General features: G+C 33.8%; 1 long non-coding RNA gene across 1 annotated transcript in view; it reads left to right on the forward strand.

Annotated features, from left to right (window-relative positions):
* Positions 1-13,891, forward strand: part of LOC135274803 (uncharacterized) — a 45,330-nt gene extending 31,439 nt beyond the window's left edge. Inside the window, exon 4 of the long non-coding RNA XR_010342540.1 lies at positions 13,770-13,891. This is a non-coding gene — a long non-coding RNA (uncharacterized LOC135274803). The remainder of the gene's footprint in view (positions 1-13,769) is intronic.
* Positions 13,892-14,922: the final 1,031 nt, after the last annotated feature.

Here is a 14,922-nt window from a genome sequence, read left to right on the forward strand (position 1 = left end):
ATAAGATACTATAATTTTGGGAAACTAACAAAGGATACAAGGAACTTTTATATTATTTCTCAAACCATATATGAATAAGTATTTACCTCAAAATAAAAAAAAACTTAGTTGAAATTTTTAAAGCATAACTTGCACTGGTGAAAAAATAAGCCAATAGATGAATTTAAATAAAATTCTAAAAACAACATCTGCTCATTTCAGAAGAGGAGGAAATGAAGAAAAGGAGAAATAAAAAATGGTTGAGACAAATGGCAGACCTATATTCAACTGCATATTTATCTTGAATATAAATGGACTATAAAGGGTATAAAGATCAGAAAGCAAGAAGTAAAATTGTCTGTATTTGCAGAGATTGTTTTTAAGAAAAATCCTATGTAATCTGCAAAACAAATACTAGTTTATAAATAGAAATAGAAGCACAGAATCATAAGAGAAGATAAATTTATGACCTTACAAGGCTATTTTAGAACATTGTCTAAACTGGTTGAACAAATTAAAATCTCATGAACAATATATAGCAAAAAAAAATCCTGTCAATCTAATGCTTTCAAAACATTGACAATTTAAAACTTTGAAATTCTATCACTTAAATGAATGGGTAGGAAATATTACGATTTTGATTTACATTTGCTTGATTCCTAGTGAGGCTGATCTGCTCTTTGCATTCTTATTAGCCCTAAATGTTTCTTTCTCTGAAGCACAACATGTTCTTGTGTTTACCTTAGAAAATTTTGATACTTACTTGTTACCAAGAACAGGATACACTTTTAAAGAAATTCTATATATACTTGAGAAAATATGCACACTTAAATTTTTATATCTATTGTCAGATTTCCTATATTAGATTCATTAATGTAATGTTTAAGTGTTTTTTTTTTTTTTGCCTTTGCTTTCATCCTGCTCTGTTTTAGCTATAATTACAAAAAGAGAAATAATATGAGTCTCCCAATATGACACTGGATATGTTTAATTTTCCCCTACAGTTTTAACTATTTTGTTCCATATATTTTGAATTTGTTTTTTTAGATACACAACTATTTTAAATTGCTTAATCTTCCTGATGAACTGGCCTTTATATTATCATATAGTGATCCTTTTAATTTTAATGATTCTTTTCATCTTAAACCAAATAAATGCCAAATACATTTATCATTTGCTTCATGTATTCTATAGCCTTATCTTCTTCCAGTTCTCAGAGGAAATGCTTTCAGCTTTTACCCATTCAGTATTATGTTGACTGTGAGTTTGTCATAGATGGCTTTCATTACATTGAGATGTATAATTGTATGCTTAATTTTTGTTTTGATCCAATGCTCATTCATCCTTGTATGCTGATTTTTCTGAGAGTTTTATCATATAGCAATGCTGGATTTTGTCAAATGCTTTTTTCTGCATCTATTGAGATGATTATATAATTTTTGTTTTTAATTCTGTGTATGTGGTGTGTCACATTATTGAGTTGCATATGTTAAACCAACCCTGCATTCCTGGTATAAAATGATCTTAATTATGGTAGATTATCTTTTTGAAATGTTGTTGGATGCAGTTAGCTAGTATTTTGTTAAAGAATTTAGCATCTGTGTTCACCAAGGATATCAGTCTATAATTTTCTTTTTTGCATATGTCCTTTCCTGGTTTTGATATTAGGGTGATGCTGTCTTCTTAGAATGAATTAGGGCAGGTTTCTTCTTTCTCTGCCTTGTGGAATAGTGTCAAAAGTACTGGTATCAATTTTTCTTTGAATATCTACAGGACCAGACAGCTGTGAATCTGTCTGGTCCTGTACATCTTTTTGTTGGTAACTTTTTAATTACCGTTTCAGTCTTGCTGTTTGTTGTCTATTCAGAGCATCTAATTCTTCCTGATGTGAGCTAGAAGGGTTGTATTTTTCCAGGAATTTTTCCATCTCTTCTAGGTTTTCTAGTTTATGTGCATAAAGGTGTTCATACTAGTCTTGAATTATCTTTTGTATTTCAGTAGTGTCCATTGTAATATTTCCTGTTTCATTTCTTAGTGAGGTTATTTGGATAACTTTCTTGGTTAATCTTGCTAATGGTATATCAATTTATTTACCTGTTCAAAGAACCAGCTTTTTGTTTCATTTATCTTTTTGTTGTTTTTTGTTGTTGTTCATTTGTTTCAATCTCATTTAGCTTTGCTCTGATCTTGGTTATTTCCTTTCTTCTAGCTTGTAGGGTTTCTGCTGAGAAACCTGTCGTGAATCTGATAGGTTTTCTTTTATACGTTATGTGGTGCTTGTGTCTCGCAGCTCTTAAGATTCTTTCCTTTGTCTTAACTTTGGATAACCTGATGACAATGTGCTTAGGTGATGAACTTTTTATGATAAATTTCCCAGGTATTCTTTATACTTCTTGTATTTGGATGTCTAGGTCTCTAGCAAGGCTGAGGAAGTTTTCAATTATTCCTCCAAATATATTTTTCAAACTTTTAGAATTCTCTTTCCTCAGGAACACTGATTATTCTTAGGTTTGACCATCTAACATAATCCCAGACTTCCTGGAGGCTTTGTTCATATTTTCTTATACTTTTTTTTTTTGTCTTTGTTTTATTGGGTTAATTCAAAGACCTTGTTTTTGAGCTCTGAATTTCTTTCTTTTACTTGTTCAATTCTATTATGGGGACTTTCCAGAGCACTTTGCATTTCTATAAGTTAGTCCAATGTTTCCTGAATTTTTGATTTTTTTTCTTTAAGCTCTCTATTTCCTTGAATATTTCTCCCTCCACTTCTTGTATTATTTTTTGAATTTCCTTGCATTGGGCTTTGCCTTTCTCTGGACTTCCAGATTAGCTTAATAACTAACTTCCTGAATTCTTTTTCAGGCAAATCAGGGATTCTTCTTGGTCTGGATCTATTGCTGGTGAACTACTGCAATTTTGTGGGAGGGGGTGGGTTTTAAAGAGCCTTGTTCTGTCGTATTACCAGTGTTGGTTTTCTGATTCCTTTTCATTTGGCTAGGCTCTCTCAGAAGGAATGTCTAGGGCTAAAGGCTGTTTTTTCTGATTCTTTTGTCCCATGGGCTGTTTCCCCTTTTCCTATGGATTTGGCTTCCTATGAGCCAAACTGCAGTGATTGCTGTCTCTCTTCTGGGTCTAGCCACCCAGCAAGTCTACCCAGCTCTGGGCTGGTACTGGGGATTATCTGCATAGAGTCCTGTGATGTGAACTCTTTAGCGGTCTCTGAGCTGTAGATATCAGTGCCTCTTCCAGGGGAGGTGGCAGGGGTTGCAATGGACTCCATAAGGGATATCTTTGGTGGTTTAATGCTCTGTTTTTGTGCTGGTTGGCCTCCTGCTGGGAGGTGGTACTTTCCAGAGAGCATCAGCTGCAGTAGGATGGAGAAGGACTGGCAGAGGCTGTGGCCCTAGAATTCCCAAGATTATATGCTCTTCCTCTTCTGCTATGAGGGTAGGAGGGAAGGACCATCAGGTGAGGGCAGAGCTAGATGTGTCTGAGCTCAGACATTCCTTGAGTGGGTCTTGCTGTGGCTGCTGTGGGGGTTGGAGATGAGATTTCCAGGTCATTAGAGTTGTGTACCTAGGAAAATTATGGCTGGTTCTTCTGTGTCTGTCATGTAGGTTGTCAGGGAAGTGGGGGAAAGTCACCAGTCACAGGCTACACTCAGCTCCCACACAAACTAAAGGGCCAGTCTAACTTTCACTATGTCCTCCCTGTCTCCCCTAACAGCCCAGAGTCTGATTACGGCAGCGGGTGAGACAGGCTTGAGAACTTGCCCCAGGCTACCCGCCTCCCATCTGTGAGAGCAGAGGGCTTGGTTCTTTCCCATACTGTGGAGTCTGCACACTAGATTTATGCTCTCCTCCAAGTTCTGGCCAGGAGGCTTCTCGTCCCATTCAAATTATTACAAAGTTTATCTAGAGATTTCCTTTTCCCCATAGAGTTTTAGCTCCCACTTCTCTGCCCACCTCCTGATGGATCCCTGTTGTGTCAAGCAAGAACGGCCTCCTTGGGGACACAGCAAGTTCCCAGAGCCTTTCTGCTGCTTCCTCTACTCCTGTATTTTGCTTGGCTCTCTAAATTGACTCAGCTCCAGGTAAAGTCAGAAACCTCTCCCGCAAACAGACTTTCAATTTCTGCAGTGGGGGTATGTGTTCAGGAGAGGAGGCTCTACCTTTCCCACTTCCACTGTTGGGGTACTCACAGTACTTGAGATATCTCCCATGTCCTGCAGGAGCAGTCCACTTCCTTCAGAGGGTCTGCGGGTTCTCTTGAGATTGATGGTTTGTTCTTGCAATTCTGGAGCTAAAATTCACCATGCAAGCCTCCACACGCTGCTCTCTCTGGAGCTGCAATCTAGTTGTCCCTTCTGTCCACCCTGATGATCCTGGAGTTTCAGGAATTTTTCTAAGATTCATTACTTCTGGAATCTAGTTGTTGTGGAGCAGAGACATTCCTCAGTTCTTCAAGTTACTCATATGCCCATAAGAAGAAGCAATATAAACCACATAAAAATGATATTTCTAAAAATTTTTATCCTACAAAAGCATACATTAGATGGCAGTGAGTTATGTGAGTCTGTAATTAATATAAACTATTTTATTTTTCTTTTCGGTGAGGAATAGAGATGAAGTAAAGGGTAGAAAATTAGGAAAATAAGTGCTTTATGCAATTCGTAGAGAATAGCACACAGATTTTATTGATGATTAGGTAACAGAATGGGAGTAGTAAGGGAGACACGGGATTAATTTGCTGTCAATTCCCAAATGGGTGTGCATTTACAGTTACAGTATGGGTCTTGACTATCTCAATTCCCAGATGTAATGTCTATGTTTTTTTTCTTTCTTTCTTTGCTTTTAAACTGCCAAAACATCAACTTGAGTTTATGGCTCTGGCTTGGAATTTCTTCTCTGTCTCTGATATTTGGGATTCTAAAAGTTTTCTTTCTATGTCTACTATAACAACATATTTCTGAATTTTGTTATATTTTATTTAGCATTTAATATTGGAATTAGAACAGAATCAACTCAGTCTAAAATCTAGCAGAAATAATGGTTACATACACATATAAAATTTTCATAATTATTATTTTTAAAATCTGAACATAAAATGTCAAATTATACTACTTGGTTCATAACGCACTAAAATCTTCATTTTCCCTCTTGTGTTATTCCTCCTATAATATGTACCAAATCACTAACTTTATAATGATTTTAAATAACTTTTAATTTATTGTACATATGTATTTATTTAAACTAGGTAGTGACATTTTTGACCTGAAGATGTTTTAACTTATATAAGTTTTATTTTGCTATAGATTTCCTAATGCATTTTGCAAAAAACTCACTTTTTAAGATCTATTTAGGTTGTTGCTGTATATCTACTTCAATGTTTTAGCCTGCTTATAGAATTCCTTTGTAAGTATTCAGTAATTTTGTCTAATCCATTATCTCTGTATTGAACACCGACCTGATTTTCTAACTTTGCCTGGTTTCAAATAAATGCGTATGAGCTATGCAATTTTAAGTTTTGCTTTAATGTGTCCCACCAATTTTGATTAGAATATATTTTATTTATTTTTAAGTTTTGGCTATTTTCCTTTTAATTTATATCAGTAGTCAACATTTTCTGTAGAGACCGATAATAAATATTTTTGACTGTATGGGCCAAATATTCTCTATTACAATTACTCCAGTCTTTCGTTGTAGCATGAAAGCAACATAAGAATACATTAAAAGTGGGTGTGGTGAAATTTGGCACTTTTTGCGTACTATGGTCTGAATATGCTCCCAGATTCATGTGCTGGAAACCTCACTCTCAATGCAACAGTGTTGGGAGGCGGGGCTTTCTGGGAGGTGTTTAGGTCATAAGGGCTTTCCCCTCGTGAATGGATAAATGCCCTTGTAAAGTGGCTTGACAGAGTGAATTTGTCCCATTTTTGCCCTTCCACCTCTTGCCATTTGAGCACAGAGAGCATCTCTTTTCCATAGGACAGCATTCCAGACTCCATTTTGGAAGCAGACAGCAGCCCTGACCTAATAATAGCACATTGGCCTTGTACTATTTAGCCTCTAGAACTGTGAGTAATAAATCTCCCTTCTTTATAAATTACTCAGTCTGTGATATATTATGACAGCAGCAGAAAATAGATTAAGACAGTGGGCCACAATCTGTAGTTTGCCATTGCCTAGATTTCATCTTAAGCTAAAGCAAGCAAATTAAAATTTAAATTTAAATATCATATTCTACCTTTTTCCATATATGTACACCTTAGCATGTTTGATATTTTATTTATTTATTATTTATTTATTTATTGGTAGATTTCACTCTTCTTCCACTTCTGGCCACATAGGTATTATCACAAATGTAACCTCAGGGAAATATATACTGTTTATAAAAATGGCTACTAATTGTTAATTTCCATAGTCTACAAAGCCTTTTTTGCAAGTATTTATTTTCTAAAGTTTTTTTTTTTTTTACATTTTGAAATCCTCCATGCCTATGATTATATTTATTGTGCATTCACATTAAATAATAGTTCAGCTGGATGTAAAAATCCTAGTTTAGTGTTATCTTCCTTCAAAATGTTAAACATGTTATGCAATATTCTTTCTCTTGTGTGTTGTTTCTAAAAAGTATGATGTAAATATAATTTTTTATTATGTGTGTGGTGCTCTATTTTTCTATGATAAGCATAATAATGGCCCCTCAAATATGTCTTTGCCCTAATTATTGGAACCCATACGTTTATATTACATGGTCAAAGATAATTAAGGTAGTAGATGTAATAAAGTTTGTTAATTAGGTCACAGAGATGGAAAAATTATTCTGGATCTTACTGGCTTCAAGGGTCCTTAGAAGTAGAAGAGGGAGGCAGAAGAGTAAGACAGGGTGCTTGGTGTGCAAATAACTTAAGGTGCCGTTACTGACCTTGTACGTGAAAGAAATAGGCCACAAGGCAAGGAATGTGGATAAATTCTAGAAAAGCAAAAAATGGATTACCCTAAGAGCCTCAGGAAGAACTGCAAATCCTATCAACACCTTGATTTTCACTCAGTAAAATATGTCAGATATCTGAATGCCAGAACAATAAGATAATAAATATGTGTTGTTTCATCTTACTAAGCTTGTAAGTGGTTACAACAACAATAGAAAATTAATATACCTTCCAATAATCTATTAGTTTCCCAGTCATTGATGTTAGGAAAGTTTATTATAACATTTTTGTAAGGGTGTTTTCTCTTACCTGTCCAGTTTGGTAGTATATAATCACTTTCATATTAATATTTTTGTCCATGTGTGCTCAAATGTGTAGTTATAGTAATAAAGAAGGAAAAAAATAATGTTACTGAATTGGCCAGACTGTCCAAATATCTTATTATTCTCCCCTCTGTACAGCTGGGCTTTTAATACACTATGGCATTACTCAGATGCTCATGGGCACATCAGGATGGTGCTGCTATTTTCTAGAATTTTACTAGAATCTCAATGATCTTCCAATGGTATAGTAGGGCATAATAAAGGGCAGAGAAAAGTTTAAAGCAAAATATAAGAAATTCTTATGCCAATATAAAGTGAGGCATATAGGTAAGGAAAGAACAGCCCAGATTTGAGGAATGGTTGCAAAGTGTAAACCTGATGAATAAGCTAAAAAAGATTATTTGACTCTGCCCCTTTTCTTTTTAATCTAAGGATATCACATTTTCACTAAGACTCATGAATAATTTAAGAAACATAAAATTTTATTCTTAGAATTGTCCTCATAGAGAAGTAAAAAGAGAGTTCAGCCCACTTTTTCAATGTGTTCAGAATCAAATTAATGATAAATATGTCAGTATAGAGCATACATCCAAGATGAATGTGTCAGCATTTATGCCTCACCAAATTTTCTTATTTTGTTACCAATTCTTTATATAAATTTTTGATAAATTTTTGTTCCTGTATAAATTCAAAAAGCCCCTTTGAGTTGTTTTATTGACTACTTGAACACACTGAGGATACTATTATTAATGTGATAAAATCTGTGGCAAAATGTTTATGTCACATGCTGTCATCTACAGTGTCATAACCTAATGTGAAATTGATGAAGAGCCTCATGAATCTCTCAGCTAGATACAGTTGCAATTTAATTCCCTAAGTCTTTTATCAGTTATATCCCATTTACAACAACAGAGTTAGGTTTAAACAAGCTGACCTTTGAAAATATTTCATGTTTGACATCAATATATTTTCACTGCTACAACTGAATTTCATTAAAAAGACAAAGATTGTAAAGGTAATGACAATGCACATTACAATACATTATGGAACAGGCTTATTTTAATAATGATAAAAACATATTTACCTGAAATATTCTCTTTTCATCATTTGTGCTTCACAGTCAAAGGTGATACTAACATATATGACTCAAAACAATGAACTAAAAATGTTATGAGGCAACTAAACCCATTTGCAGAAGTAGTATAAATATAATCCAGGATAAAGTCAGAAATTGTAGGTTTGTTTTTAAAGGCTAGGCACTTTGCTACCTCTGACTTTTGAATTCAATAGCTGTATGAGATGGTTATCAGCACTGGATATGAAATCTGATATTACAAAAAAGTGATTACTTAGTTGCCAGAGAGCTATAGCAGTGTACATAAATAATTGACTGGTCAAAAAACTTTGAACCTCTGTTTTTAAAATTGACGGTTGTGCATAAAATGAATTTAAAAATTAAAATACAAACATTAAAAATATCACACAATTAGACTTTTCTTAATGAAATTTATTAGATGGGTTTTTGTGTATTTTTACTATTTTGTGTATTTCAGCATATAAAATGTGTTGTCTATTATACGTTGCAGTAAAAAATGTTTGAAGCCACAGATGTACAGTACCCAGAATGATGTTGTTCACATCTAATTATTGCATATAAGTGACTTTGGCATAGATTCCTTTGAAATCTTTATAATAATATTTAATATATATTGAGCATCCACTGTGTTACAAGGGCATTGTTCCAGGCTAAACACAAACATATTCAACTTATTCTCTAAAATTTTATACAATAGATGACATTATATCCAATGAGGAAGAGAGCTTAAGTTAGTTGCCCAAATTTGCATGATCATTGCTGTAAAATCCTTAAATCTTTAAGAGAAAAGCAGGTACATTATAAGTTGAATGATCTTAATCATTCAACCTTTATTGACAATTATCTATGATGTATATTAGGAAGTAACACTGAAGAATAGTTAAGAATATACATTAGTTAGAAATAATTTTGCAGTGAAAGAAGCCCAATTCTAAATGGGTTGCATGAAAGGTAATTTTATTACTTTATGCAATCAAGATGGCAGGTATATAGTTAAAAACAACAGTAACCTAACTTGAATTTCTTGACCGCTTGTCATTTAGGCAAAGCTTGATCATTTTCTTTTCAAGATTTTCTGTCTTGTGGCTCTATTCATCTGCTTCTGTCTTTGAGGAGGTGTACTTTGGGAGACATGAAGAGACAAAGCTAATCTTCCCTCTGCTCTCATACTATATGCCAGTTGATCACAATTTGCAATGGTAGGGATTATTATTTCTGATGAGCCAAGGACACACAGTTGGAGAGGTTTGGCTGGATCCTGGAGCAATCATCTTTTCTAATTTACCTGATTTTTTCCGTATACTTCTCTTTTTAGACAATTCACTAACTTTAGTATGGAGCAATGAATTCAGTTTTTGGAAAATGGCAATTTATGATTGACAATCCTCAGCAGTCTTGAATCACTGGAATCAGAAAGAATGGACTTCTTTTTACTAAAGTGTTCTTCACTGAAATATGTTGAGTAATATTATTAGAAGGGTAACCAGAACATTTTCACACCATTTTATTTTCAAACAGTGCTCCAAAGTCTCAGAAATAGTTTATATGTGATTGAAGTTCAGAGTACTAAATTAATTATTTAACCAACTGATTTGTAACCATGTTGCAAAGTGACAAAGCAAATTCAACGATGTAAGCATGTCTAAAACCCTTTCTCCAACTTGTTCATTATGTGAAAGGTAGTACCAGAGCTCTACCTTTTTGTGCCCTTGCTGGGTTTTTCATAAAACATTCACCCAAAGTATACACAAAAAAGCGTCTGTAAACAGTATTTCAGAAAAGCATCTTAAAATTAGCATTAAAAGGGTATAAAATCAGTGAGTTTTGTAGTCATTTCTCACATATATAGCATCTAAGACAAGATCAGCTAATGGACTTCTTTAGTCACCTTGGGCTGCCATAATAAATTACCATAGACTGGGTGGCTTAAATGATAGGAATTGTTTTCTTCAGGTCTAGAGGCTCTATAAATCTAATATCTAGGTACCAGCTGTGTTAATTTCTTAAGGTTTTGGAGGCTATAAGTCTGATATCTAGGTACCAGCTTGGTTAATTTCCGGTGAAGGCTCTCTTCCTGGGCTTGTAGATAGCTGCCTTCTTTGGAGTTTCCCCAAAGAGGAGAACAAGTACCCTCTTTTCTCTTCTTCTGAAGACACTAATCTCATCATGATGGTTTCAGCCTCATAAACCCATCTAAACCTAATTATCACCCAAAGGCCCCATATTCAAATAAGGTCATATTGAGGGATCAGGGCTTTACATATGACTTTAAAGAGAGGGGCACATTAATTGCATGGCAGAACCAGAGTCTTATCCCGGGTTTAAGGGGACATCTGGTTGGCTTATGTTGACTACAAGAAACAGAATTTTTTTTTTTTTTTTTTTTTTTTTTTTTTTTGAGACGGAGTTTCGCTCGTTACCCAGGCTGGAGTGCAATGGCGCGATCTCGGCTCACTGCAACCTCCGCCTCCTGGGTTCAGGCAATTCTCCTGCCTCAGCCTCCTGAGTAGCTGGGACTACAGGCACGCACCACCATGCCCAGCTTATTTTTTGTATTAGTAGAGACGGGGTTTCACCATGTTGACCAGGATGGTCTCGATCTCTTGACCTCGTGATCCACCCGCCTCGGCCTCCCAAAGTGCTGGGATTACAGGCTTGAGCCACCGCGCCCGGCTAAGAAACAGAATTTTAACACTTCCTTTTAGAGGTACCCTATTATAGTACATATCATAATGTCTGGCATGTAAAAGACACTTAAATATATTGAATTTTGGAATAGATAAATGAACACCTCAAACTCAACATGTTGAAGGCATTATGGTCCACTGGCTACAAATTTATATTCTGAAGCTGATCTTCCAAGAATTGAATTGGACCTTGCCACTTTTCTGCTATATAATCATTGAAAAGTTACTGAACTTATCTGTGCTTCAAATTTTTCAACTATGCAATGATGATAACAATAGTATTTGTGAAAATAGGGCTCCTTAAGGGTTAACTGTAGTAGATAAAGTGATTAAAATAGTGCCAGTACATCACAGGTGCTACATAATCTTTAGTTATTTAATATTTATTTTCGAAGTCCAGTTCATCAAACTTAGAACCTTTGAATCATTCTCTCTCCTTCAATGTTCATGGAAGTCCCTGACGTCGTCATCCACCTAGTTGCTCAAGCCAGAAACCTTTCCAATTTCTCTCTCCTGCCCTTTTCACACTTTTCTTCTTTTTTATTCCTTTTCTCTTTTCTTTTGTGCTTTTTTTTTTTTTAAGTAATCTCACTCTGTTGCCCAGGCTGGAATGCAAGTGACATGATCTCAGCTCACTGCAATCTCTGCCTCCCAGGTTCAAGTGATTGTCCTGCCTCAGTTTCCTGAGTAGCTGGAAATACAGGCATGTATCAACTTGCCCAGCTAACTTTTGTATTTTTAGTAGAGATAGGATTTCGCCATGTTAGTAGGGTGCTCTCGAACTCCTGACCTCAGGTGATCCACCCACCTTGGCCTCCCAAAGTGCTGGGATTATAGGCATAAGCCACTGTACACAGTCCCTTTTCATAATATTTATGTATGAAAATATTTACGCATTCTCCAGGTATAAGCTAAAAAGTTCTTCTGTTTTCTTGGATTAAATTATCTCTTGAGAAATTTTCACATCCTTGGATTTAGCCCCTTATTTATAAGCATTTTTAACAAAAGTTATTTTATTACTGTATTACAATTCTTTCTGGTAAAATTATTTATTGCTTTTCTCACAATATATGTAGTAAATAATATAACAAATAATAAGTCTGTGTTGAAGTTATTAAACCAAAGACTACATTTTGAAAGAAAAAATGAATGTGACATGTGAAAACAATTTATGCAGCAATGTCACATTTTTATATGTGGGAGTGAAAGGGTGGAGACACTTTTCTAAAAGTAGATGAATTCTGATAGAAATGTATGTGTTTTAGGGAAGACTGACGTGGTTAACGATCTATTTCATTTTATAGTTCTAATGGCTATAAAACTCTCCTAAAAATATTTATTAAAGACTAAAGTTTTCCAATAAACAGATCCCTAAGCAATTCATAAGCATCTTTGTCACTTTTATTTCTAGTAAGAGGCAAAATGACACTTTCTTTGATTCTGTTAGTTTTTTTTCCTAGCAGCTCCCTAGGAGGTTAATGGTTCTGAAATGCTCAAGTAGTCAGAGAAAGAAAAATAAATAGAAGAAGAAAGAAACTTGAAACCCATACCAAAAAAAAAAAAAAAAAAAAAAAATTAGTTGAATGATTTAAGTAAGTTATATTTTAAAACTATAAAATTTTTATTAATTTAAATACTTTATGTAAGAGATGAGAAGTATATTTTTTTCCTGTGATAAAGTGAAAATTGTATTATGGGATCTTACAAGCTTGGTGACAGATAAAAAAATTAAATTAGCATCTTCATTGGTAGACTGGATTTATACTACTTGACACAACTGAAGATTAAATTAAGTAATATATAAAACCCCTCATATTTTATATATAATGATTTTATAAAATTTCACTTTAGTGCTGATTTTCTAAGTATCTAAGCTCTCAATTGATATTGTGAAATTAGCCAAACTAGTTATCTATCCCTAAAATACTAATCAATTTACTTCATGATGTGTATTTTAATGCTTTAAATATATTTACATGTATTTTAATATATATAATGTAAAATATATAAAATTTTTATTATACAAAATTTAATATTATATGTGCAATATGTATTATATAATAAACATTATATAACATATTACTGTTTTGTAGAACTTTGCAGAAGCTAATAAATACAGGCAGTTTGTTGTCAACCCAGACCTGCCCTTATTTTCTGACCCTTAAATTAGATATAAGGTCCTTAATTACTTTGTTATTGTTGTTGTACATCACAATATGACTGATAATCCAGGTTGAGGGATTTGGTACTTGCCACAGATAACTTCACTGGTTATAGCATTGAACAATTATTACTTGTCCTAAGTACCAGATACTTTACATCCGCAAAAAAATTCCGATAAAAGATGTTTAAATTCTTCATTTCCTTTATTTATTCCACTTTTGTTTTCCTTTCCCAATTAGAAGTAATTCTGCTGAGAAACCTCAAGATAGAATGCAAATGTTTATTGAATGTGTATTCAAACCCTGCAGTCATAGGTAAACTAGTGCAGTTCTCACATATTGCAGCTTGGCTAGTAGGTGACATTTTATTTGAAACTACTTTTCCTAGGGAATGACAAAAAACAAAGAAGTCAATGACCTGTAAAATTCAACTAAAATGTTCAAGATGGTTTTGTAGATAAATACTTTTGATTATAGTCCACAATATTTAGAGTTCAATTCCTGTCTAGGCAATGATCTTACATCTTGTTGTTCTTCTTAATGTTTTGTTGTGTTGTTATTAAGGATTTTATATGAATTTTCAAACAGTGGACATAAAGAAAAGGAAGCCTGAGCTTTTTTATCTCTAATTCAACATACACAGAAGTGAACCAACCAAGAAAAAATGAGTAGGAACAGGGACAGACAGGAGAAGAAAGGAAAAAAAGAACTCTCAGGTAAATTATTTTTATGCTAATTAATTTTATAAATTACACGTGATCAATAGCCATAATAGGATGGCTATAGATAAAAATAAACCCAAATCAATTACTTCTGCCCATTTGTGTATTGTATTTTTCTACTTTCTACATTTAACTGTTGTTAATTTCTCCTACCTTTCGTATTAGATTACTTAGTTACCATCTGACAGCCATGGTTTGAGGAGTCATAAGTTATCAAAATGTGAGCAGAATTTCTCTAAGCATGCAAAGAGATTCATAAAATCACTTGCCTAGTATTCAAAATACACAATTTGTGAACTATGCCTTTTAAAAATCATAAAATAATAAAAAATTACAATTCAATATTTAAGTGGCATATAATATTAACTATCAAAATAATTATTGTCTTTTTCATTTCTTTGGTTTCTTTGGAGCTTTATAGACAGACAACATAAATAACACATTAAACTAAGTGAGCTTATATTAAGTGCACAAGTTTTATTAAGCTGATGTTACAAAGTAATTGGTCCAGTCCTAAAAAGTATCCTAATTCATGTGATTTGAAAAGTAGGACATTCACAAAATTTATGGTATGCCTTCTCATGCATTCTCTTTCCACCTTTGGTATGAAATGTTAAAATTAACAGCTATTTCAAAGGCAATTTATGATTGAAATTGGAAAATCTAACAGTACACATTTGTACCAAATTTACTTTTCCTAGAAATGTTCCAGTTTAATTTTAATAAGAAATTTAGAAAAAGTATTTAAATATAATCTTACAGACATTGGAGATATAGTCATGTATCCATGAGTAGCGCAAAATCGAAACAAAGGAAACTTGGTTTTTAACAGCTCTTTTACTCTATCCCAACTTCTTTTTCTCTCCATTCTTCCTCCCATTCCTTTTTACACAACACAACTGAGTACTATGAGATTCTGTAGGCCATCTCTCCACATTAGTCAATAAGATCACCTTGTCCCATAAAAATGCCCGTCTAGTGTCAAAATTCCCTTGGATCCTGATAGCTGTTACTTGATG

This window comes from Aotus nancymaae, unplaced genomic scaffold, assembly GCF_030222135.1.
Source record: "Aotus nancymaae isolate 86718 unplaced genomic scaffold, 86718_ANA_hifiasm-v0.15.2.pri h1tg000014l, whole genome shotgun sequence".
NCBI classification, from domain to species: domain Eukaryota; kingdom Metazoa; phylum Chordata; class Mammalia; order Primates; family Aotidae; genus Aotus; species Aotus nancymaae.